We start from the raw sequence: 26,903 nt of genomic DNA, 5'->3' as shown, positions 1-26,903 counted from the left end.
CACACTTGAGTTAAACCGCAGCATTAGGATTTGATGGGGAATTGATCAGGGTGTCAGAAGCCGAGTGAGACAGAGAGATGGGGAGGGAGGGAGGGAGGGAGGGGGGGGAGAGGGAGAGATGGTGAGAGCGTGTAAGGCGTAATGTAAGGGTGTTTGGAGTGAGGAGGGGGGTTACCGGGGTAATAGAGGAGGAAAGACAGAGAAAGACAAATAACTTGAGTGGGACAGAGAGGTGAAGACAGATTGTCCATTCTTGTCATGTCTCTTTTAGGTGCAGTTTGAAATAAATATGATCTGTACAAATGTTTGAGCACAGCACTGACATATCATCACTTTTTAAGCTGATGTGCTGAACGTGTTAGCAAACAGTCGCTTATTTCCACATCCAGCAGTTATGGAGCAACATTATCATTCATTTGGAGTCGTGTTTCTGTCCACCTGGTGAATGTAAGTACAATATTCACTCTCTTTTAGCTCTGTTTTTGGTCTCCACCAACTCCTGAGGGAAATATCTGGCTCTTTAGCTGCTGAATGCTCCACTATGTTCACCAGCTAGTCTTCAGCTAACTGTGTCTGTTTGCCGTTTGGTGCTGAGCAGGTAGTGTACAGTGGCTTTTTAGAGCTTTTTCTCTGCAATCAGCTGCCTGCTGCAACCAGAAACGACACTATAAGAGCGCTGAGAGTGAACCAAAACAGTAAAGTTGCAGCCGAACAGCTAAACAATGAGCTGAAACTCACTATATGGCTTCACAAAGTCGAGAGGAGCTGCAGAGTCACTGATAATTCTCTGTAGGTTCATCACTACGAGCCACGACCAACACATTACACAGTCATTAAACAAATTTTTCATCTATTTGTTTATTCAACTTTGTTTTTAATTTAAATTATCAATATATAAATTTATTTGAATACTAAACTCAATCTTTCATTTATTTATTTGTATATGTACTAATAGTCAGGTTTGATCCTCCATATTTCTCAGTGTGATGGAGGTTCCTGTATTTTTGTGAGTCTGAGGAGCTGCAGGGCAGAGGTTAAGACAATCCTTGATTCCACTTGATCACCAAGTCAATATCCTCAATGACAGGAGCTGAGTGTGTGTTTGTGTGTGTGTGTGTGTGTGTGTGTGTGTGTATCCTCTATACATTAGCTCGACGCTGAAAGCTCTGACAGTTTCTTATTGCGTCCGTCTCTCTGGGGTTTCACTAGAACCACACACACACACACACACTTAAATGACGGAGCTGCCGCTTCATACACAACATCAACAATACGTTCGCTCAAACTGTTTGCAAACACATCACAACATCCAAGTAAACAAAAACACACTGCTGCACCGTCAGGTTGTTTCACATTAGAAAGCCGTGAGCATATGATTACACTTACTGGAACAGCTGTGTGTCCGGATGCATGTGTGTGCTGCAGATAAATATGAATGAGCAGCAGATAGGCTTCATGCATTAAAGTGGGTGCGGCGATGCATATTCACTCAGCTCACTGCACACATTCTGATGCATTTTAGACACATTCTCACATAGGACTTTACTAACAACTCTGCACGCACAACACAGTGGGATCTCTGGTCTGCGGGGGGCCGGGGGGGGGGGACCAGTCAAGGGTCGAATTAGTGGTCGGCTGAGAAGTTTTGTTTATGTGTGAACAGTGAGTCTATGCTCAACTATACTGGTGGTGGGAGGATGATTAAGACCTATTATTGAAGTCAAAGTTGCAATATCATGATATAATAAACATCAACTTACAAGTCAAAGACCAGAATACAAAGTAAAGCTGTGTCTCAAATCACAGACTTCTGTTAGTACACTTTACGGAAACGACGATCGCAAATTAGCATTAGCTAGCGTTAGCATTCACGTTATCGTTCACGCTACCAAATCATTACAGACTGCTAAATTAACCCAAAAAACATACTGATAGCTTATATCCGACAACATTATAGTGTTGCTTAGTGCTAAAAAACACATGTATAACTTATATTTGTATAATGTGGCGATGTTCACTGTAATTACAACGTACCCGGCCGCCATTTCCAGTTTGAAAAGTGGTCCCTTCCCTTCCGCTACATAGCCAAGATGGCAACCATTGAGGGGCTAGAAGTGTCCATAGTTCCACACTCAACTTTTTGACCTTTTGAGTGCACCATCCGGGTACTCAGTGCATTTCCCCATACCTCTCAGTGTGAACGCACGTATGCACTCAAAATTTTAAGTGTAAGTACAGAAGTACGTGAATCACTGCCCACATCTCCGATTTCGTTAAATGATTCTAATATGTCTGATGTTGTGCTTATTGAAGACCATTTTCTCTGGTTGCAGAAACAGTCAACGGATAGATCTTTGTAGATGTTCACATCACAAAGTGACATTTGCTCGTCCATATGAAATAGGTGGATTCAGAGGCTTGGTGACGTAGTGACTACTCGCAGGCTAGTTGGTGAGCTGCTGTTAGCTGGTGAGCTAACTGCTACTTGCTGGGCTATCGCTAGTCGGTAACAACAGCTCCTGGAACTATTCTGTATTTTCTTTCTATTGTTCTGTTTACTTGGCGTCTTGTTCACCATTTCTTTTGATAAAATGTTATTGAATAGGAGTAAATAAAGCTTATGCACTTGTAAACTTAGCTCTGTCGCTAAAGGGACAATAAAATCAAACAGTTTATTCAAAAGACGTATTTGTACCTTCCACTCCTGTCTCATAACTGTCTGTAAACCTTTTGTGGAACAGTTTTTCCTCCAACAGAAGAAGTTAAAGTCCCCCTTTCCTCAAATATGTGTTTTTCTTCTCGTTACTTCAGTTGGATGTTTAACGTCACTGTGCAGCATGAAATATGTTAAGAGTTTTCACATTCATCTGCTGAAAATGTTTCTCTGCTCACTGAGAATCTAAATTAAAGGGGCGGGCCTATGAGCACGATTTGTGACATCACAACTAGTTTGGAGCCAATCCTGGTCCAGTATGCAATTTATACAAGTGTGATGTGGAAACTTGAAGCCTCCAGTGCACAAACACTGAGAATAGACTTTACAGTGAAGTGTAGATTCAATTTTAAAAATTTCTAACAAGGTAATTGAACTTTTTTATGGTAAAACCTTATTAGATATAAATTATTATTCAAAGCAGAATATTATTATACGTCTTAAAACAAGTCTGAAGGTGATCTTTAAATGAAAGTGGACGGTGCAACACAGCTAATAAGCAATGACAGCTTCCTCTATTTCGGACTCTCCACCCCCTCAAAGGACAGCTTGCTACGGGTCAACAGCGCTAATTTGCAAGTCAAAGTTCCCCAACATTGTATTTGACATGAAAAATATTCGCAAATATATTTAATCCCACGAGCGAATCCACTTATTATTCCTTTGGAATAAATGGACTTTTTTGCAAAGTTTCACCATTTTAAATCTTTGTGTGTGCGGGCCTTCATACATGTCTAGCTAGCTACGTAGTGGCATCGATGAAAAACAGTGACAGAAATATTGCAGCTGTTATGACCTGGTTCAAGTGGCCACAACAAAGGGAGACACAACATCTCAAAGTTTAACAAAAGATATTTTATTAAACCAAGATGAATCAGGCTAAATGTTTAAAATATGGGGTGTGGAAATCAATGATATCAGTGGTGTATGTGATGCATGAGTGGAAATTGTGTGTGTTTGCGCAGGTGTTGTAAGGTGCATGAAAGCAAAACAAATAACTAAAGTAACATAACCAAAACCGAAGGGATGCCTGAAGAGAGCAGAGATGCAGCAACAGCCTCAACAGCAGAATGGCAGAGGAGAGAGAGAACTGTGCTGCATTCAGGCTTAAGTAAGCTGGGAATACCCTCAGGTGTTCCCAGTTGTGCCAATGATCACTTGCAGGAAGCAGACAGACAGGTGAACCACAGAGCAAACACAAGATGACACCAGAGGTCTGTACTAGGAAGCAGGATTTGGGGTTAGCGAGGTAACTTCAGGTTCAAACTCTGGGTTTTCAGTCCTATGATGGTGGTTCACTTCTTATTGCAGTGCATCACCATGGTAACTTATGCTGAACAGCTAACCTGCTCTGGAGCAACTTCAGATGATCAGATCACAACCTGTCAACACCTCGACCACTGACCAATCAGATCACTGGAAAAAAAAAAAAATCATCATTCCTACAGGATCCCGACATGGACAAAAGTCCTGAGTTACAATAAAGTGACAAGTAAAAAAGAGCAATATATATATTTATAGGTCAGTAGAAACATTTTATTGTTCCAGACTTTCTATTTCCTCTCTGGTTTTAAAACAAAGCTTCTAACAAACAGAGAGATTGTTTGACACTAAACACATGATGATGATTTTAGCTGCATTTTAATTGTGCAAAGTTGATTTTCTCCCGGGAGTGACAGCTGACTGTGTGGATGATTTTACACTCTGATTCCATCACTGCAGTTCAAAATAACATGAGACAACTGTGTGATGATAATAGAAAAAAAAAAAGAAAGTTGATGTCTGTTATTAGAAAAATAATCCACACTGTTAATTGGCTCCCATGATTATAAATTTGGCAACATTTGTGTCATGATAGATCTCATCAGTCATTGACTACTTTTCCACTCTTTGCTTCAGTAGCAGAAACAGTCTGACATTACTTTTAAGTTTTTCTTTATGTGACATAATCAGAACGGTTTCTTCATCATCCAACTAAATAGCAAAAAATACTCCCTCTATAGTTAAGTCATATATAATAATTCCTACATGCATTTTAAAGGACCAGTGTGTACGATTTAAGGGCATCTAGTGGTGAGGTTACCCCTCCCCTCCCCTTCCAAGCATGTAAGAGAAGCTAAGGTGGTCGTGACACTAGCCTCTCTCCAGAGCCAGTGTTTGGTTTGTCTGCTCTGGGCTACCGTAGAAACATGGCGGGCTCCGTGGAAGCTCACTATGTAGATATAAAGGGCTCATTCTAAGGTAACGAAAACACAACTATTCTTATTTTCAGATGATTATACTCTAATTAAAACATACTTATGAGTATTATATTCCATTTCTGCCAAGTTCATTCTGCTAGATGCAACTAAATTCTGCACACTGCACCTTTAAGTCTTAGCCTACTATTAATATTTGGAAATTATTTCTAGTGTTTCTACATCTTATTCTGTTATATGATTACAGGCTGTCGTCTACATTTCATTTCCTTGAATATGACCTTTTGGTGTCCCTAACACAGTTTTCTGCAGGTTCTTGGTATCACTGTTTCATATCATATAAAGTACTTCATACAGTATGTTGAGCTTGCTTCGTAGTACAGGCCTCAGAGATCATCACACAACAAAAGTGGTAACAAGCATAGAAGACATTGTTCAGGTTGCTGTAACTTGCAGAAATAACAATGTTTGAACAATATTTCTGTGATGGAAACCTGAAGTTAGCTGCTTCTAGAAACCCGTTTAAAATGTTTTGTCTGTTTAGATTAAAGACATGATCAGTTAAACAAACAATAACAAATTAATCTGTAATGAAAATAATCATTAGTTGCAGCCTGAGAGATATCTGTATCATACTGGAAATGAAACAGTGAAAAAGGTATTGAGCCACGTCTACCCTTCGCCCTTGGCTGTATTTTCATGCCTCTGAGTGTGTGTGTGTGTGTGTGTGTGTGTGTGTGTGTGTGTGTGTGTTCACTTGTGTTTGTGTCAGATCTGGTCAATCAGAGTCCTTTCAGGGCAGCTGTTAGCAGCAGACCGCACTCGGGGTCCCGCCGTGTGTCAGGTGTCATTCATGCTTCCTGTCAGTGTTGATAATGATGAGCTCGTCCCTCAGGTGCTTCATGTCACCGTGTCCTTCTTCCACAGACAGAAGGTAAACCTCACAACATGACCCGTCCCGTCCAGATGTGGCCTGACAGCTCACGAGTGTCTTTCATCTTCTTCTTCTCCTGCTGCTGATTTCCATTTGATTAGCCATTTCACAGATCAGTAACTGTACTTCTTCTTCTTGGTGCTCGTTGTTGTACATTTTTATATCCCTCCTATACATGATGCCTCTCCAAGTGTTTACCACACTGGTCATGGTCATGTGGCATTTTTCTCACAGCTAACCACCTAATATCATGTTATACTGATGTAGCTACTGTTGTTATCATGCAGCCAGATGGTAAAAAAGAAATAATCATACAAAGACCTCAGACTGATCATAATTCAGGGCAAACTATCATTCACTCGAATACAGACTGACTGAGTTGACAACATCTACAAATCTGTGCTAAAGGTCTGTGCTGCAGTTCATAACACATCCATTGGGTTCACCATGTATTGCACTGGGCTCCAACTACAGTGTTTATTTTACAGGCAACGTGACACACTATTTATCATAATGGAAGCAAACTGGTTATGAAACAAAACTTTAGAGTAACAGATTTAGACAATATCACGTCTCCTCCCACTATGGTGGCCGACTTTTCAATCCATCTTTGAGTGTTGCTGTTCAAAACAATTATATTCCCCACATCGTACAAACTAGTTCTGATTGATCATAAACCGACACTTATTACTAATGAAATATTTTGCCCAGTCCAGTATCAAAACAAATCCTGTCACAACCCAACAGCTTATTATTTGCTTGTTTTAACCAGTCGTTCCCCAACATTAAGGTGTTAGTTGCCCTTTACCATAATTAGACATAACCACAATTAGAGATATTGTATGATATTATATATAGAAATAATTTACAACGTGTTGGTTTTGGTTGTTGGTTTGTCATTGAATTTAATTTGCACTTGTGTAAACTCATCCAACATCAACATTCTCTGTTGTGACTATGTTGCCATAATACAGTCACAAAGAGTTTAGAAGACACTGTGAGATCAGCAGTGGTTTCATTACTTCTCTGCAGAGATGTGATCAGGTCATTTATGGCAGATCCAAGATCAGTTTTCTGTAATTCATCATTTACTTGTTCAGAATCAGCTCAGTGAATGGTAAATGGTAAATGGACTGTACTTGTATAGCACCTTTCTAGTCTTCCGACCACTCAAAGCGCTTTTATACTACGCATCACATTCACCCATTCACACACATTCATATGCTGAATGGATACAGGGGCTACCATGTAAGGTCCCAACCTGCCCATCAGAGGAGATCTAGTCATTCATACACATTCACACACTGATGGCACAGCCATCAGGAGCAATTCAGGGTTAAGTATCTTGCCCAAGGACACATCGACATGCAGACTAGAGGAGCCGGGAATCGAACCGCCGATCTTCCGATTAGTGGATGACCCGCTCTACCTCCTGAGCCACAGCCACCTACTACTTCATTATTTTGGACAAGAACCTAAAACTATGTGACATGTTGATATTATTGTACATTAATATATAATATTATAATCATTGTAAAACTGACCACATAGTTATCACATATTGCTACTTGTCTTTACAGCAGGTTGCATAAAACTATGTATTTTCTTCATATGTCAGGGTATATCTGTCAATAGTTTGTATTGCATTTTTTTCTGATATATGAACAGTGTTTTTGGTATCAGACTGATACTGAATACTGAGTATCTGATCAGAGCATCTATAGTAATGGAAACCTTTTTAATTTTCCACTCCAGGATCAAACTGATCGACTGAAAGACGAATAGGTTGACAGTAAGTAACAAGCTTAGTACTCAAGGATTACATAAACAACACATATCCAATTGAACAAACCCATTTAAAATGATCAATATGCAAGAAAAAAAATATCTGTATCAATGTGACCCTTTGCTTTGTCTTACAGAGCCGCTTTAACCAACCTGACAACGAAATTTCGTTTAAATCGAAAATGTTCTCAATAACATTTTAGACCTTCAAGGCTATTCCATTCATTGATTACCACTGATGACGATCATTTACATAAGTATGGGAATGTTCAAGGTTAGCTCATGCTAAAATGATTTTCTGAGACCGTTTCAGGTAATCTTCAAAAATAATGCATTTCCTATATAATACAAGGTCAATGCATGCCCATCTCCATGCTCTCCTCCTCTCTCTATCTGACGAAGGAGAAGAGCTATCGACTAACCATCAAATCTCCTATCTGCACGGTGGGCCATTTCTCCTTGTCTCAGCACTCCACACCTCCTCCATTATAGCTCATAATCTCATCTGAACAGGCAAATGACCCTCTGAGACATACAGAGCAAGAGAAAGAGGAAGAGAGAGAGAGAGAGATAGTAAGACAGAAAGAAAGGAGTGTAGAGAGAGAGAATGAGCAAAATGAGCATAGCATGGTTTAATAACATCTCCCTTCCTGACAGCAGAGGAGAAGTATGTAGGAAACAGAAAACAGACGGCACTAATAGGGATGTGTATCTGTCCCTCTCAGACGATTTGATACGTATCTAGATAATAGTAGATGATCTGATACAAAAACAACACAGGTGAATTGTGATTCAAAGCTGATTATTTGCAATTCAGCTGTGACTTAAAAGGATGAGGCTGGTTTTATTCTATATTATAGAAACCCCAAAATCCACAATGTTTTCTGACATTCACACCCTGTCTGATGTAAACCTAGGTGTAAATGGATGACAGATAAGGCTTAGTAAGTTCCTAAAACAGCTGGGCACTGTAGTTTTTAGCAAATGTTACTCATACATGATGAAATAATGCATTTGTTGGGGACTATTTTCATATTTTCAGTGGTGAATTAATACCCCTTTGGTGCCCTGGTGAGTATTTATGACAGTACAGCATTTTTCAGTATCTAAAAAGACATACATGCATACAAACATACAATAATGCACAATATTTTCTGAAGTGAGAAATGTCTTCTACTACACCTCAGAGGAGAAGAGTGAATGGTTTTCGACATCCGAATACACACTCACTGCCCATTTTATTAGGGAAACCTGCACAATTTAATGCAATCCAATATAATAGGTGACCGTCCTCCTAGGAAAAATTACACAGTCTACCAAAAATGACTTATAGTTATGTTTGAGTGACAAATGCCATCTGGCAGCTGTAGTAATTGTGACCCGGAGCAGTGGTGCAGTTCAGATGACGTATATATGTTGAGAAATTTCCTCATTCAGTGGAGGAGGGGTGGATGGACGGTATAACGCAACAGTGGACTTTACAACAAAAGACTGCCCTACGTTTTCCATTTCCAACCGCAAGTGTCACATTACCAATCGTGAGTCAGGACAGTTTTTTAAAAACTGTAACTACGATTGTCCCCTAACCTTAACCCCGTGGTTATTATTGTAGCCATGGCGATGAAGGTAGTTTTAAGGAAATATGAACTTTAACCCACACCATTTCTCTAACCTTAACAAAGTGATCATTTTAACCTAAACCATGATCTTTCTCTAAACCTGTGGCTAAACCTAACCATGTTAACTTCAGCTAATGTGGGTTGTTGTTGTTCAGAGTGTGTGGCTCTTGTGTTGTGTAGCAGGATGCAATCAGGCTCAGTGCGACCGTCTGCTCTGCTTATGGTAGAACACCATGTTATCACTTTATACAAGATTTGATTGGTTATATAAGATCCATACCATCTACATAGACAGAGACGGTACTCGGGGGCAGCGCCAACATGAAACCAAATAGTAGAAAATAGAAATTTCTCCCTTTTGGTTTCTGATTGTTTTTTCTCAAAGCACATGGCAAGTGATTCACAGAGCAGATATGTTGCTGTAGCAGACAGAAAAAGTACAATTTAATTTGATCTCTTTCCAGCCCTAAACCTAAACAGCCTGGTGCACCCGCATTCCTTTTTTTCCATCTTGCTTTTTCCTTGTCATCATCACTTTACAGAAAAAAATAATCTCCCTGTCACTCTCCATGTTTCTCTCGGTGGGAGGTTAACCGCTAACACTCCTTCCCTCTGCTGACCATTGATCACCAGTGACAGTGACGTCTCTACTGCGCTCTCAGACAGCGTTGTGTTGTCCTGGCTGCTGTCCACCTGGGATCTCTCCTGACCCCGCCGGCATCAGCATCCGCTGGTTACCGTGACAACTACATCCCGAGCAGTTATTGGTCAGGCCTGCCTGCTCTGGCTCTCCTTCTGTTGGCAGCCATAACTCTTGGCAAACGAGGCTTATGATCCCTCGCCTCCTACGCCCTTTATGGGTGCTTGGGGAGACAATGGGGCGATGCAGACCTGCCTCCCCCGTCTCTCTTTCAACTGTATTTCTGTTCACCCCCCCTCTTTCTTTCCTAACACACATATATATGGCTGAAAGTGGTCCATCACCCCCCACCCCCTCTTCTCAGCTGCTCAGTGATGGATGGAGAGGCAGAGGAATTAACCTTGGCTTTATGGGGACTCCTCTGCCACTCTCCACTGCTGTCTGAGATCCATGTTTGCCTCTCTGACTTTTTTCACTTGATCGTTTCTTTATGTGTGTGGGTGCGTGTGTGAGCGCCCCATGATCAGGGCAAATGATGCATATTGAGAATGGCTTTCAAATGAGGAGTGATTCGTTTCTCCACAACTGGAGGCATCTAGTCAGAGAGGGCAGTAGCCATGGTGACAAGTCTCAAAGATACGGTTCACATGTGATGACAGGGGTTAAAAACTGACAGATATCATGAAAATACAACTTGTATTTTGTCTTTTATTCATTTTTGTCATCATTCAGAGACCAAAATCCCTTGTTCATTCATTCACAATTCTCTTTATACTGTCAAGGGAGCAGCAGGAACTGAAAAGTAACTTTATTTAGCCTCAGGAGCAAAGCAAAACTGAACCGGACAGAACAAAACTGAACAATACAAAAGAAAGGATCCAACAAGACCGAACTGAAACACAGGACTGAAATACTAACTGAACTAACGAGGGGATGAGGTGCAGTTGGGGAGATGGGCGGAGAAACTCAAGTGAGGAGAATAAGGAGATGAAGTGAAAACACTGGGAAAAGGGCAGCGCTAATGAGGATTGATGCCGGGCAGGTGTGGAAGGAAACACACACAGAACACACAATCCTCTTTATCACTGAGACAGAGTATATGCTGTCGAGTTCAGACCACAGTGCAAACAAAGACAGACCAACCAATATAGGCCACCCACATTATCATCATGCAAGATAGTCTTTTAAAGACTCAAATCAGCTTTCTCCCACTCAGTCCACTCCAAACAAAAAGGTAGAAAAGTCTGAGGGCCTCTGGAGGACCAGTGGAGAACGGCAGCTGAGGACACAGAGCCAGACTGCGAAAGGATCATGACACATACAATAAATTAGTTTAAACAGATCTGTCTCCTAAAAATTATATTCAAATACTACTAATTTGCAACAGCAAAAATACATTTTGAAGGAAACAATGTCGCCCAAATGATGTTTTCTGTCAACATAATGAGAAAATGTTGTTAATTAATGTATTTGGCAAGCTGTAAAAATGTTGATCATGAACCTATGAGTATTCTATCTTGCAGTACAATATTTATTCATGGTTACAGCACAAAATGTTTTTTATGGTTATGTTTAGGCATTTGCAACACATGCAGCCTGGTCGCCAGAATAAAACATTGGCAGTTTACGTTTCTGCAAACCACAGAAACGTTGAATGTCTACATTTCAACACGTGAAATATGTAGCATATTAACATTTCAACAAATTGTATCATATCAACATTTCCAAAGTGACGTAGTTCACACAAGATCTATATGAGCTGATCTTTTCTATTAGGAGAAGGATGGGCAGGTGGACGGTTAGTAAGTTTCTCGGCAGCAAGTTGGAAATCAGCAGAGAACACGGTTCGAGACCACCTCCAAACCAATGTCCGCTTCCCGTTTCAACCGACAAAAGCGGGTGTTTTTAGTGAGACATCGGCCGTTTTTATTTTATTTTTTATTTTAACCCAAACCATGATCTTTCCCTAACCCTAACCAAGTGGTCTTTGTGCCTAAACCTAACCAGACCTTAACCACAGCGTTGTCACATCATAAAACATCATTATTCAACGGGCAGAAATGTTAATATGCTACGTATTACACATGTTGAAACGTATATATTCAATGTTTCTGTGGTTTGCAGAAACATTCAATGCCAACGTTTTCTTCAGGCAATTGGGTTGACATATGGTTAGGGTTAGGGTTACCAACTAGAGGTCTGAAAATGCCTTAAGTCTTGTTGATCCATTGTGGGGTGGAAGAACATATCGAGGCATAATATGTCATATCCTAATGCATCAATTTCACACTTAGAATTTTGATATTGAAATAAAATGGCATACAGTAATATAGTGAAATAGGCAGCAAATGGGGAGTGATTTTAGCTAAACACTGTCAGAGTCCACGTTCAGTATTTTTCCTCTAAAGCATCATCTAAACCACATCTCTGCCCAACAGCCCTTTTCCCATCATCACCATTACATACACACACACACACAAAATACACATCTTTCCTCAAACATTATACGAGCGCTTGTAGTTTCCATCACTGTCGCGTAACACCAGCTACAATTTGATTGCACTCCTGTATCAGCAGCTCTATCAATCCAATAACTGAGTACTTTCAGGCAGAGCGATCATCGCCGCTGTACATGCCTAAAAAACCACCGGGGTGACATGTCACATAAAGCCACCGACCCTGCTCTTAACCCCTCTCTCTCTCACCCCCCGACGACCCCCCCGCCACCCAGCCGCCCCCCCCTCCCACAGCCAATTCCAGGTAGTGATGGTGAAGTGGAAGAGGGAACAGAGGGGAGAGTGACAGGGGTGTGATGGTGAGGGAGGAGAGGGCAATGGAGGTTAATAGTTCATCTCTCTTTACTGGCCATAAAGGGCCCAGACAGTCTGTTAGTGCTTTAGTGCCGGGTCAATCGTACATGTCCCTTTGTATTAAAGCTCAGAGGTGACAGACAGCCGGAGAAGCAGGATGGGGGGGTGGGGGGGCAGGCTGTAGTTATCGTAGTTTTAAGTCACAGGATGGAAGAACAAATGTACGAGTACTTTACCATCAGCTGAGGTAACTAGATGACCAGGCTCTGTGTCTATGTAAGTATCAATAAACTCAATGTTGATGTAAGTAGTGTACTTTTGTGAGTTTATGTAAGCATGTTTTCACTTTCTTTTACCAATTTTCATTGAAAAATATTCATATTTTCCCAATTCTCACAGAAAAATATCAATTCTCAAACAAAAATATACATGATCTTCCAATTTTCAGAGAGAAATATCCCTATTTTTCAAAAGGCTAGTTGGGTTCAAACTGATTTTCATGCAGATTTGTTTCCTTTAACCCAAAATTGGTTGTGTTTCCCTCTGCAAGACGACACTGATCACATCATAAGGTCAAGGTCATAGACTGTATGTACAGATGATTATATATCTAAAGACCTTTATCAGACCTTCAAGGTAAACAAGGTCCTCTTTCAATTGTTTTATCAATATTTTGCAGAGACTTCAAACTTGCTTGAGTTGGGAAATCCATTCAAGTAAATAGCTTTCCTTTTGTTTGAGTCAAAGCTACCTTATCATTTCCCAATATTGCAGCTGAAACTTTGGACTCACCTGCAAAGAGCCTCCAAAATTTGAGATGTGTGAGTTGTCTGCATCCAGGAGTTCTGTAGGAGGAAAATCAAACATTTTTAAAAAAGGAAAGCGTAACTTTCTCTCCTCCTTGCATTAGAAAAAATGCTGATCAGCAGCTGTTGTTACATTATACCTCATCATCATAATAGCTAATTGTATAAAAATTACTTTAGCGCATCAATATACCAACAATATGAGTGTGAATAACAAAAAACATCTCTTTTATCAGCTGTACGCAGCGACAACTATAAATATTTTTCTCTGTCTCAACAAATACAAATAGAAATGTCTGTGAAGTCTATACTCTCTGGTTACGGTTATAGTTGCCATCACAATGCAGATTTTTATCATCCTATCATGTTAGAATGCATTAAAGGACATACTGTGTCTCGATGCAAAAAAATTGGATTTTGCTCACATTGCTCTCAGATCATAAAAAAACAGATATGTCAGCGTTCAGGCTTTCCTTGTGATGGGAACTGTGTATAACCTGGATGCACTCCAGGGAGAGCAGGAGAACGTACTGCAGAAACAGAGAGTTTCATCATTATTACTGTACATACATGTGCTTTAGTCCTGTAGGAAAATTACACAGTGATGGAGAGTTCTTAAACCTGCAGAGCAGCTACTACATATACATGACTGTCTGTTACATTAAAGCCAAACAAGTTCACACAATGCTGCTTAAGCCTATCACTGCTAAATAAACCTTTCTGTATTTCACAGTAGATCGGAGTTTTTAATCTGGTGTTGGGTTTGACAATCCTTCGCTGGCCGGATGAATGCATAGACTAAAGACATCCGCAGGCCGAGCCGGTTAACTTCCAGCTAGCTTTCTGCTAGCTTGAATGAAGATAAAATAATTTAATTGTGCGACTCCTCTAGACTCTCTAAATGTTATCGGACTGAATGAATCAAATTCACAATTTATCCACCGTTTTTCAGCCGCAACAGTAGAGACGGAGTAGTCTATGCCTGCGATGTAAGCGCATGTCAACATTGTTTTTGTAATTACTCTCACTGCCAGAAGGGGGAGACAAAAGTCTCGCAGTCTAGCTTTAAGGAGTTTGGACATTTGAACACAAATGATTACAAACCTACAGCAGAACATAATTTAGAATTGAGTGTCACCATTGCATCAGCAGTGTTGTACAGTTTACTACAGTTTTGTGCAAAAACAGAGAGAACAAATTTAATGGCACCATGTTCTCCTTCAGTCACACTGGAACTGGGCTGTAAATTTACAAAAGACTGTTTAGGTAATCATTTTACTGTTGTCATTCATTCTCTTGACTTAATAAGATTTTCGACTCTGGTGTTTGTTTACAAACTGTTCATATATCTTGATCCGTCAAAATTGATATTGACCTGTAATATAATTTAAAATAAACTCTAAAAAATTACGACTAATTGGTAGTTTGCCACACTTATTATCATTAATATTATTATTGTAGCACTGTCACATTCATTGCCATGAATTATAACCTTCTGAATGAAGTCTGGTGAGATCTACACGTGGAACCAGTTTCACCAAATTCGCAACATGCAGCCCTCTGTATGAGCATATGAGAGTCCTGTATGGCTCGCAAATCTACCTGCAATATGAGTGAGAACAATTCATGAAGCGAATCACTGAGAGCATTTGCAAGCTGCTGGAAACAGTGATTGCAATTCACTTATTGTGAAACTGGAAATACACAGAAAGTGCACTTGAGGCCTCTTGTTGAACCTGTGAATTTTGGATTCAGCCTTTGACTTCAATGTGAGTTCATCACCTTCTTTACAAGCAGCCCTCCCTGTCTGCATTTACGCGCGCGCGCGCGTGTGTGTGTGTGTGTGTGTGTGTGTGTGTGTGTGTGTGCTTTACATGTGGGACTGCCCGACTACTTCCAGAATCTGATCTGACCTCAGAAACGGCTGAATGTGGCCGTCAGACGTCACCGGAAACACACACGCTTATAAAGACACACGTTGGAAAAAACCCATCACACTGATTGTGTGTGTGTGTGTGTGTGTGTGTGTGTATGTGTGTGTGTGTGTGTGTGTATGACAGAGAGAGTGTGCGCGCGGCTCTGATTGTTTCAGAGAAACTCCCGTCCTGCTACATGATCAGGTGTGGCGGCTGGAGCTCGTCTGTCTCCCCATCAGCCTGTTACCGTGACGATAGGAGCTGAGCCCTGTCCCCTTTTAGTGTCAGCCCCGGCGACGTAGATGTCACGGCGGTCAGACTGACAGACCCAACAAACGGCATGAGTGTGTGTGTGTGTGTTTGTGTTTGTGTGTTTGTGTTTTGGGGAGCAGCTGAGTGGCCCTGGCAGTCTGTCCCTTAGGATCAGTCTACCGTGTGTGACCTGCTGACCCCTATAAACACAAACACACACACATAGGTTTCCACTTCACTCAACTGTACAATACGCACAGAAATATTAGGTAGCATTGATTTTTTTTTGCATATTGGGCCATGATTGGCTCCAAATGAGCTGTGATGTCAGATGCTCAGTGTTAAACTCAGGTTTTAGATGAGAACAGAGGAACACACTCTGCACACACATTAATCTGCACAGAGAAGAGAACATTTAACTGAAGGAACAACAGTTTTGAGGGAAGGGGACCCTTTGTCTCACTTGTCTTGCGTTCACAACTGAACGGAAACTTCACTAAAGACGACGGATGCATGTTGAGGATGAAGCACAGAATCCATCTTCCTCCACATACGGTGAGAACCTGTGAGGGAAACCAGCGGAGGAAGGACCATCACACATATACAAACACACACACACACTGACATAGAGCGGTCTGGCAGACAGGAAGTAGAGACAGTTTCCAAGACGTCGGGGGGGAGGGAGGAGCTGCTCGGCTATTTCCTGCGTCTGAGGAGGAGCATTAGACCCAAGACAATGTCACAGCCAATCACCTTCAACACTGTCACATGACTCCTCGCAGTTGGCCGTCTCGTCCTCCGTTCCTCCTTCCTAAACCTTTCTGACAAGCCCCCCCCCCCCCCATCTGAAAGACTCCACTTGTCCAAACACACACACTTTCCCTCCTTCTTCCCTTCTCTCTATTCTCTCTTCTCCTCTTTTTTTTTATATTTTTCCCTGTCATCCAAACTCTCCCTCCTCTCTCCTCTTCATCTCTCCTCTTCATGTCCACGCCAGCTCATTGATCTCTGTCAGTATTGAATGTCAGAGACACGTTCAAAGATGCTTTTCGCTCTCCATTAATAATTCACACTGCCTGAATCATCAATAATAATTCTCACAGAGCAATCATTCAGCTTTACCACCTCTCTCTCTCTCTCTCTCTCTCTCTCTCTCTCTCTGTGTCCCTCATCCCTCTCTTTATCCTCTTCCTGCCCTAGGCCATTCTTTCTTTCCACACCTTATTCCCTACTTAAACTCCTCTCGCTCTGTGATATCTCTTTTTGCTTATTCGGCCCACTTTTCCAGCAGCCCTTTTAAAGTGTATCATATCTTCGTCCTTTTTTCTCTTGGCAAGGCACTTTTTCACGGGGTCAGTCTGCACTTTTACACTTATGGATTATATAAACATGACTGATTCCCTCTGTATTCTAATACAGTTGTGTTGTTTCCCCTCCTGTAATAAAACATTAACATTATTATTATTAGACGGGCCAGGGCAACACTACCGTCGTCTTCTTCTTTAACTGCGGCGATAACTCAAGTCCTGTCAATCATCTGCTCAAAAATGAATGAGGATGGACTATGTGTCACCACCCAGCCAGTGTATATTTACTTTAATAGATATAGTGGAGAGGAGGAAGAGGAGGAGGAGGAGGACAAATAGAGGCAGAAAGCCTCTCTTAATGTACATGTAAAACTCTCCAGTGGGTCCATGCCAAGTGTAAGTGGTTGAGTGATATTGGCAAAGGGAGAGAGGAGGGGATGGAGGGAGAGAAAGTGTCAGATTTAGGCATTTTCCTTAATGCTATAAGAGCTTATTGATATTTTGATTTTCACTGAGGGCCAGCAGGTGCTGAGGCAGCTGCTTTTCGCTCTGTCTCTTTTACGGGTGAGAGATGTGGAGTTCATCCCATCCCGCTCGCGGAAAACCGGTCCGGAAAACTGTCTCTTGGGGAATGCCCGCCACGACCGGAGAGAGGGGGGGGGGGGGGGGGGGGGGGGGGGGGGGGGAGGAAGAAGGTGGAGGAGGGGAGAGGTGAGGTGTTGCATGCTGGAGAAGCAGAGAACGGGTCATCTAAGGTCCGTCGGTTTCAGGACTTGTTCCGCTCTATTTTTGAAGAGAGGTGGCTCCTGTCAGGTGAAGAAATATATCTCTGTGCTTCAAACTGTGGCCCGGGATGACTTTATTGAGGAGGGCACAATCCGAGAGCCGATGAGAGGTTTTTTTCTCTGCAGAGATGGGCGGAGATTTTTTTTGCAATGCTGGTGGCAGACGATGGCGATGATGAGCGGTTTTACACTTTGCGCCAAGGAGATATTTCAACATCTCAGTAGCTACAGACTAACTATCAGATATCTTACAGACTCCCTTACCTTCAGTCTGGTGCCACCATCAAATCAAAATGTTCTCTGACAAAGTATTTTGAAACCTAGCGGCCAGATTTCTGTAAAACCGGCAGTGGATACTAGGGATGTGCAGAGATCCCAGTATTTGTATTTGTATCTGTATTTGTTGAGGCAGTAAAATTATTTGTATCTGTATTTGTATTCAAATAAAACTGTTTTTGTTTTTATTCCACTTTTAATTCTAGAAAATTATTATGATTACTGAGCTAAAACTTTACTCATCGCCTCATTGCAGCCAGACCTATCTATGTACACCCATAACACAGAGACAGCACACCATGTAACGTGTAGGCAGGAACTTTAAAGGCGATTATTGCTTTGCACTTTTCATTTATTGCCTATTTTTACAACCTTTTACAACTTTGTGGGAAAGGAGAAGGGGAACAACAGGTTATGGAGAGTCTTTAAGAGCACTTTGCTTGTGTCAGTAGGGAACACCCCCAACAAATAATTTTTAAAATATTTGTATGAAACAAATATTCGTATAAAACCCACTGTTTGTGCTTTGCCAGATAATCTATTTGTATTCGGGCACACCCCTAGAGTGGATAAACACTACAGTCCTGCCCATAGATTCACCTCTGTTGTCGAGCCGTGACATTTAAAATGGTCTAAGGGCTGTGGGCAATGAGGTTCACTAAAAACAGAGATATTGAATAAACGATGATCATTTTTTATGCTGAAACTATGTTCCAAAGCTGGATTTTCTGTCAGGAGATTGCTGCTACAATGATGGTCTTCTAACCTTAAAAAAGTAGTAATTTGAACAAAAACCTTAAAGAAGAGTTTATTTTAACCCAAATCATGATCTTTCCTTTGATCTAGCCAAGTTGTTTTTGTGCCTATACGTAACCAAACCTTATACTATAGCATCACATCATAAAACATTTATGTTTTAACAACGATGTCATCGATTATGTCGTCCTGCCGATAGGGGCATCAGATCAGAAAATGTTTCTATGTGTTGTGGAGTATGATGGTGACACAACAACATTTTTGCTGTTTCATATTTGGACTTGTTGATAAATACAAGCTTTGGATTACATATCGGACAATGAGTTTTTCAATTTAATGGATTCATAAAATCAGAGCTACGAAAGCAAATACAGATCCTGCACAAAATGAAAGTGAATAAAATTAAGTAGCAATAAAATGAAACTGCAACCATTTCATCCCCCATCCACTCTCTGCCTGATATTAATCATTTCAAACTCTGTCCCATCGACTGGCCGACAACTGTAAATAAATACAAAGACGTCTGCGGTTCATTAAGAAGAGGAAGCTCGTAATCACCTCAGACTCTCTTCCCACCCCGAGTCTCTCTACTCTTGGCTTTAATTGAAACTACTCGTTAACAACCCTCTCAGGGATGCCATCCTGTTTTCAGACGCCGCTCTCTCTCAGAGGAGGCTGCAGCCACCGAGGAATAACAGAGAATACAAAAAAACATCTTGTCTGATTTAAACACATCATGGATCGACTGTCACACACACAGAGTCACACACATTTTCCTTGTCAGAGTGTTGAGGAGGTCGAGGAGAAAAGGGGACTTGGTGTCCAATCGACTGTTGAGAATGAAACCATCTTGCTAACTCCTAACACCCCTGAAGGCTTAAAAAGCTCTCGCAGGTCAACTTGGACTTTAATTAGTTACAACCAATTCCAGTAGTGACAACTTTGCAAAGTGGAAAAAAACCCTCATAACATCCACAGAAACTTCTCAAATCATTCCTGCATCATAATCCACTTCTTCTCCTTTGTCCACGTGTGTGTTCAGTATGTTCCAAACATGCTTATTTTCACTAAAATGAAGCTGAATGCAGAGCTTTAATATCAACTGTCAAGCACAAACAGGAATGAATGAACAGGTGTGTGAGTGTTGGTCAAGTCCAAACAATCAAAAAGGCAGAGTTCAATGCCAAGTCACAATACCACAAGTGAAATTAAAATTTAGTTTCTTGTCTTAACAGCAGAATATAACAATAAATTACACGTTAAGACAAGATGGATGTTTGTTTTTTATAATCTCAGTAAAATCATCTCTCAAATCGTCAAAACATAAATCAACTTTTGATCATTTAATACTGTGAAGGTGAATCCAGAAGCTGATCTCAGACTCATGGCCCTATTTGTAATCATCTAAATGTACAAAACTTACAATAAAGGACTCACCTTGCGAGGCAGCTGGATTCACGACATCACGAGATCATGTGAGAACTCATCTTGTCCGACTTCAAGTTCTGTGCTTGTGTCTGAACCACCAGCGGTTCGGACCAATCAGCATCCTATGACGATTCTCACCTGTTCTTGTGAATCCAGCTGCCTCGCAAGGAATGGCACATTACAGGACAACCCCCGACCCCAACCCTGACTCCTGACCCCTAACCCTGACCCCCCACCTCATGCCTAAACCTGACTAAATGGTTGTGTCATGTAGATTCTGCATGTTTGTACTGCGGCTGCAGCTGGATATACTTGTCACAAGGTAAGACATTGATAGACAGATGGTTCATCCAATCACCTGCCAAGTATTTTTGGAAAGTGCAACAACAGTTTCCAAGGACGACTTCTCAGACGGTTCTGTGCGCGACAGGTTATTAAAGAACAAGCCAGAAGCAGAATTTAATAGAACTTCAGATAAAACTCAAAGGAGATGCTAAAATGCTTGTTTAAGATTATGTAAAAGAAAAAGCATCAAATAAAAGCAGGAATAATAAAGTAACACAGCGACAGAGTAAATGAGTCTGTGTGTGATGAGGCTTCTTTGGCTGCGGACACTGAGTGCTGCTCTTTGGAGCGATGCTGATTTGCACATTTACAAGTCAGTTATACGATACGACTAAATGGAGGCAAATGGAAAAGAGGACGACTTGTTTAATTACAGTATCACTGTGTAACCTGCAAAGTGACAAATCACATCCTTTTTTTAATATCTGTGAGCCTCCTTATCTAATTCTGATCAAATCCCTTTCACATGGACGGAAAGATGGAATGAAAATACATACAATAGATGCAAGTCACCTAACCTAAAGGTATTGTATGGTTAGATGATAAAGATAACTGAAATAAACACCATCAAATCAAGATATTAATAAAACTGATGTCTGAGCTCACTGATTAAAGCACAGTCATGCTGTGGCATTGATTACCCACAATGCACATTTATGCTGTAATATTTAATTCTGCTTCAAAAAAACTATATATTGTTCTTATCACTAGAAGAGGGAAAGCCCTTTTGTCCATTCTTTCAAAACAAAATGACAAATTAAGAAAATTATTCAACAATCCTTTTCTTTTCTAGCAATATTCACACACAAAAAACTTTATGTACTTCATGTTAAAGTTGTTGAAAGGCGCAATAGTGACACCAGATCAGAAAAAATAAAGTTTAGTATGTAAATGGTTCACATTCATGCTGAGCAGTTTTGTAGTGGAATGAGTGAAGGGCTGTAGTTTGTATTTATAGTAGGTTTGCGAAATCTTATAGTTTATATACATTTTTTTATGTTTTATTTTATATGCAGCCTCAGCCTGCCTTACAAAATGATCAGCAGTAATGCACAAATCCTCTAAATGAAATGACAAAATACATCACAACGCTTTTTCTGATCTGATGCCCCTGACGTTAGTGCAGACATGTAATTAGTGGAGTGAAATACTAGAAAAACACCAGTATGGTCCTTTAAAGTGTACTTTGTCTTCCTTGTTCTTCAGTCTCCTTTCACACCGTGATTCTCGGGGTTAACAGAGAGCTCTCCCACCTGTTAATAGAATCAATTGATCTGTGTGCCGCAGCCTCGGTTGAAGCCCACAGGTAAGGGATATTCAACACCGAGGAGGACGCGCTCACCTGCGTGTGTCACTGCAGGCCTGGACTGGAGTCTGCAACATACTGAGGGTGTCCCGCAGGGGCTTCTGTCAATACATACAACAGGACGTTAGGTTTAAATGCACCTGCATGTATACAGATTATAAAATAAATATCTTTTAGCCATAATAACTTTATTTGAATCATTTGTGAAGCAGTTGTGCTTCAAAGATGCAGTTTAAAGTGCTTTATATATAGTAAGACTTAAATAAAGAAACAAAGTTAGGTAAAAACTTTTAAGATAAACATAAATAAGTGGTAAAAAAAGAATAAAAAATCATAGAAAAAGAATACATATATATATATGTGTGTGTGTGTGTATATATATATATATATAATATTAAGGTCTGGATTAAACATTCCAAATAATAAGATAAGGCTTTAATTTACTTTTAAAAATATAAAGTGAGTTTGCTGCAACCATGAAAAACTATATTGTCACTTTCTCATTTTAATTAGATTTTTTTTCAATTTTAATTATAGTTTTTGCTCCAGCAAGATTTGTCCATTGGTATAAAAAAAAGATGTTTTCATGTTATATTATTTATCATTATTACATAATACTGAATTACGATAACAAGATTAGTTGTGATGTCATAATTACAAGAAACATGATAGATATTTAAACATAATAGTGACTTGCTGTAACGAGAAAAATAACTCATCATAACTCATAACTAGAAAGTTTTCAGAAATTTCATAATTTTTTGGAATATTTAAGATAAAGTTAATACTTTGACTTGAGCATAAAATGAGAAATAAATGATTTAAAGCTTTATAAAAAAAAAAAACTTCAATTAAATTATCAATTAAGAAAATACAGGTGAACAGTAAATTATCATGAGCAGTGAGGTCACCTGATCTATGGAGTATTTTATTTTTAACAATACTTGACAATAAATTGAGAATAGCTCATATTTTCTTTAGATTTATTAAAGACAGTTGAGTAAAATAGAGTCTGATCAGGTGTAATATTACCTTTCCTTCAGACAGAGTGTGCATATAAGCAAGATTACACTTATAGAAGTGTTTATATACTGTGTGTGTGTGTGTGTGTGTGTGTGTGTGTGTGTGAAAGATAGCTGGTAAGGGATATCTAACACCTAAGAGGACAGACTCACCTGAAGCCGGTGCCAGTTTTCACTTCCTGTACTTATCGACACCTGCTTCCTGTTGCAGGAGGAAGTGGCCACGCAGCACACAGCCCGAGTGAAACCGGAGAGAGTGTTTGCACTGCTACGCTGGGATTGTGTCGGCAAAAAATCAGCCTCCGGATAAATTATGAATGAGAGTGATGGAGGAGATAAGAGGAGGGAGGGAGGGAGACAGAAGGGGGGGGAGGTATGACGTTATAGTGTTATCTTCTGTTTTACTGAAACAGCTGGAGAGCTGAGACGGAGATAAATGATACACACACACACACACACACAAATACACACACACATAAACACACAAAACACAGCGCGGCATCCCGTTTTCCCAACTTTTCACATCATTGTAGTAGAGAAGTATTTTTACCGCAGAAGAAAAACACTAAATAGCAGCTTAAAGTTCTGCATTCAAAAATAAACATTTATCAGCAGTAAAATGTACTAAAAGGTAAATATGAAGAAGAAGAAGAAGAAGAAGAGTTTAGTTTCACAGAGGAATGGAAACTAATTTGGGTGCTTTCAAGTCAGCTGAAGAAGAAAAGAAAGGCAATAGAGAAAAAAGAGAAGGACAGAAGAAAATAAGGGAAGAAATAAAGAAAGTATGTTCAGAATTAAAGATAAAAAAAAGGGAAGAGATGAAGAAAAAAATAAGAAAATGTGTACGGACAAAAGGAAAGGAGGATGAAAGGAAAGATAGAAAAAGGAAACCAGGAAAGATATAAGAAAACATGAATGGAAGTAAAGATAAAAGAAAGGAAGGAGAAGGAAAACGTGTAATGACGGGGGGAAAAGAAGGAAGAAAAGTAACAAGAAAACAAGGAAAGAGATGGTAGTAGAAGATAGAAAGAAGAAAAGTGCAAAAAGATAGAAAAGAAAGGGAAATAAGAGAAAAAATGGAAGAAGTCAGAAAATAATGATACAGGGATATAAATGAGGAAAATGCATAAAGAAGAAGATGAAAGGAAAAAGATTAGAATAAATAAGGAAACAAAGATGAAAACAAAGAAAGAAGGGGGGAAATAAATAATGAAAATAGAAAAGTAGAAAGAAAAGGCAAGAAAAGAAGGAAACATTTATAGAAACAAAGAGGAATGAAAGAAAGGAAGCGATTGAAAAAAAAATATGTAAGGACGGGAAAAAATAGAAAGGAAAGCAGAAAATTAGGAAAGAAGGATTGTAAGAAAAGAGGAAGTGGCAAATAAAGAGACAGATGGAAAGAAGGAAAATAGGAAGGAATGAAAAAGAAAGTAATGTAGGAAATACTATAAATGAGAGAAAGAAAGAAAGACGAAACAAAGCAAACAAGGATGAAAAAGAAGAAAGAAAAGAGGGAAAAATAATAAGGAAAATAAGTAAAGACAGATGTAAAGAAGAAAGATTGAACAAAGGAAAAGAAAGGAGAAAAGACGAGTGGATAGAAAGAGGAAAGGAGGCAAAAACAGAAGGAAAAAAGGAGACTTTTAAAAATCAAGTGTCACAGAATGGAAACACTCAAAGTACTGGTACTTTAAAGCTGCAGTACTTAAGTAAAACACTTGTTCCCCTGCTGCTCTTGTATGTCTGAAACCGGCTGTGACCCGGTGGACGCCCTGCATGTGATGTTTTCACACCGTGCACAGTGCAGGACCACAGACTGCATGAAGGGAAATCTGCAATGAATTAAAAAGAAGAAGAAGCCCTCATTTGATCCATAATTGATCGTCTTTATATGAGATGGCTGGTGAGTGGAAAACAGAGGCAGTCTGATCTAGATAACAAGCGCACCTCCCTGTGTGCGCCGTGACGGCTGTACGTGACCGCAGGTTGGAGAGAGGCGAGCGTGAGAGTGCCTCGCTTCCGTCTCTTGATGTTTTTCCCTCTTTTCTCTTTTAATGAGTGTCAGAATGCAGGTTTCTTTTTTTTTAAAGAAAAAGGAGGGAGGGAGGGGTAGAAAAACAAAACAACAAGAAAGCAGAAAAAGACCAAAAGAACAAGCGTTTCTGATAAAGTGCTTACGGAGCGTTTAGAGCAAGTTCTGCAGACATGCGGTTGAGCGCTGATGTAGGGCACAAGCCCACAAGTCGTGTGGGGGTTTATCTCATTGATTAGAGAACACAACAGGAGCAGAGATGGAAACATGGGAGAGGCTGGGCATAAAACACCCACACTATGACCTACGTTATATTTACTCTCATCCCTGGGTCATAAAGTGATGGCTACTCCTAAACAGACAGTTGTTTTCTAATTGTTTTATCTCATTTCTGTGGGTTTATTCTGTCAGACCAGGCTTCATTTACAATCAAGACATTTTCAGCATTCCCTCCAGAGTGGTGGCCTGTCAGTAATGTGGTGATATAATCCTCTAATGTCAGTTTTAGCTGCACTGTTTGGTCCTTTCTGTCTTGTTGTTATTATGAAATAGCTGCAGCCTCTTGACTCACTCATGAGCTCGTCCGTTCTGGTGTTTAACGTGCAACTGTCAGGCTATCGTGCATGGAGGAGCTCTGACGCACTCATGTGGCTCTTTCTTTGTATGTAGTATGTTAAAGTTTGTTTTCATCTCTGGACAAAAGGAAGCCAATCAACTAATCAACTTGCTTTACATCAAGGCCCACACTGTGTGATGGTGAGATTTGGTTCCTTTACAAGCCATAACACCTTTTTCTAGGTGGGTTCAGAGGAGCGTAATTCCAGTTTAAAGCTAAATTCCAAAGCTGGATTGAATTTTCAGTTATTTGTGTCATTACAAATGTCATTTTGAATGAGGTTTGCTTACTCCTGGAACAGATCCGGGATTCCAGTTTCCCTACATGGACTTGTTGAAAACATGGGGGAAAAGTTGTAGCCAGTGTTTGTAGCCACATGATGAGCTTTAGTCAGTAGGGAACTACGGAAGTTGACAGCGCGTCTTGTAGCCGTTGCAACTCTCACATGTCAGTCAACTGCTGCCATGCGAAAACGCCATAGACTGTAAATAAAAATGGACGTAGCGAGGTGTGACATCACCCATTGGTTTGCGTTGGAGCTGGTTTGAAGCCCAGAGTTGCAGTTTATGGTCGGCGCCATCTTTTCCATTTGGAGTCAGGACCTTCTGGATAAGGAGTGCAGGGTGTTGACTTTCATGCTCTGGAAACACATCCCGCTACCTTGAACTGAAGCTAACGCTAGCTTACTGGGAACAGGCGCTGCACATTTGGGCTACTTTAGCTAAATTGTGCCAACAGGTCAGGCATCATAATTGCGTAACATTACCACCAGCACTCTTATTAGAGGGCTTGAATTTAGAGATTGATGACTTTCTGGAAAGAAGTTGAGGCTTTTTGGATGGGAGTCAGTTGGAGCATCCAGCAGTCGTCGGTGGCACTTTACGGTACTTCTGTATTGGCTTCAGCCTCAAGCCAGTTGCCGTTTGGGAAGCGTCCACCCAGAGGCCTGAAACTTAGTTTTATCCTCAAATGGTCTGCATTTGAAGTACAGCACTTTTATCCAAAGCACTTTACAGTTTACCTCTCATTAGCTAGCTTTCCATCCAAATGTGGCGCAAATTTTAACAGAATTTCCAGAAAATCGGCAAAAGAAAATTCGTATTAATGTGCATTTCAATCCACTGCTGTTATGCTTCTATATGGAGTTGGGGTGTCAAGACAAACATTCGGTGGCGCTAATTTTCCAGTCAGGGCATTGATGCATGCATGCATAATTAAAAGAGCACCAGTAAAACATCAAATTATAAAAGATAATGTCTACCGTTTGTTTCATGTATTAATTTGAGGAATGTTACAGTCTCCTCATCGCCATGTTTTATTCACAAAGTATGTTTACATTTGCCTTTTGCTTTTATCG

General features: G+C 40.3%; 1 long non-coding RNA gene across 1 annotated transcript in view; it reads right to left on the bottom strand.

The window, feature by feature from the left end:
* Nucleotides 1–26,086, bottom strand: part of LOC121900150 — a 38,903-nt gene extending 12,817 nt beyond the window's left edge. The window contains exons 1-5 of the long non-coding RNA XR_006096908.1: nucleotides 24,846–26,086; nucleotides 24,604–24,730; nucleotides 23,052–23,198; nucleotides 21,913–21,977; nucleotides 13,492–13,544 (exon numbers count right to left, since the gene is read on the bottom strand). This is a non-coding gene — a long non-coding RNA (uncharacterized LOC121900150). The remainder of the gene's footprint in view (nucleotides 1–13,491; nucleotides 13,545–21,912; nucleotides 21,978–23,051; nucleotides 23,199–24,603; nucleotides 24,731–24,845) is intronic.
* Nucleotides 26,087–26,903: the final 817 nt, after the last annotated feature.

Source organism: Thunnus maccoyii, chromosome 7 (assembly GCF_910596095.1).
Source record: "Thunnus maccoyii chromosome 7, fThuMac1.1, whole genome shotgun sequence".
Taxonomy (NCBI): Eukaryota; Metazoa; Chordata; class Actinopteri; order Scombriformes; family Scombridae; genus Thunnus; species Thunnus maccoyii.
This window is presented reverse-complemented; position numbering and strand designations above follow the sequence as displayed.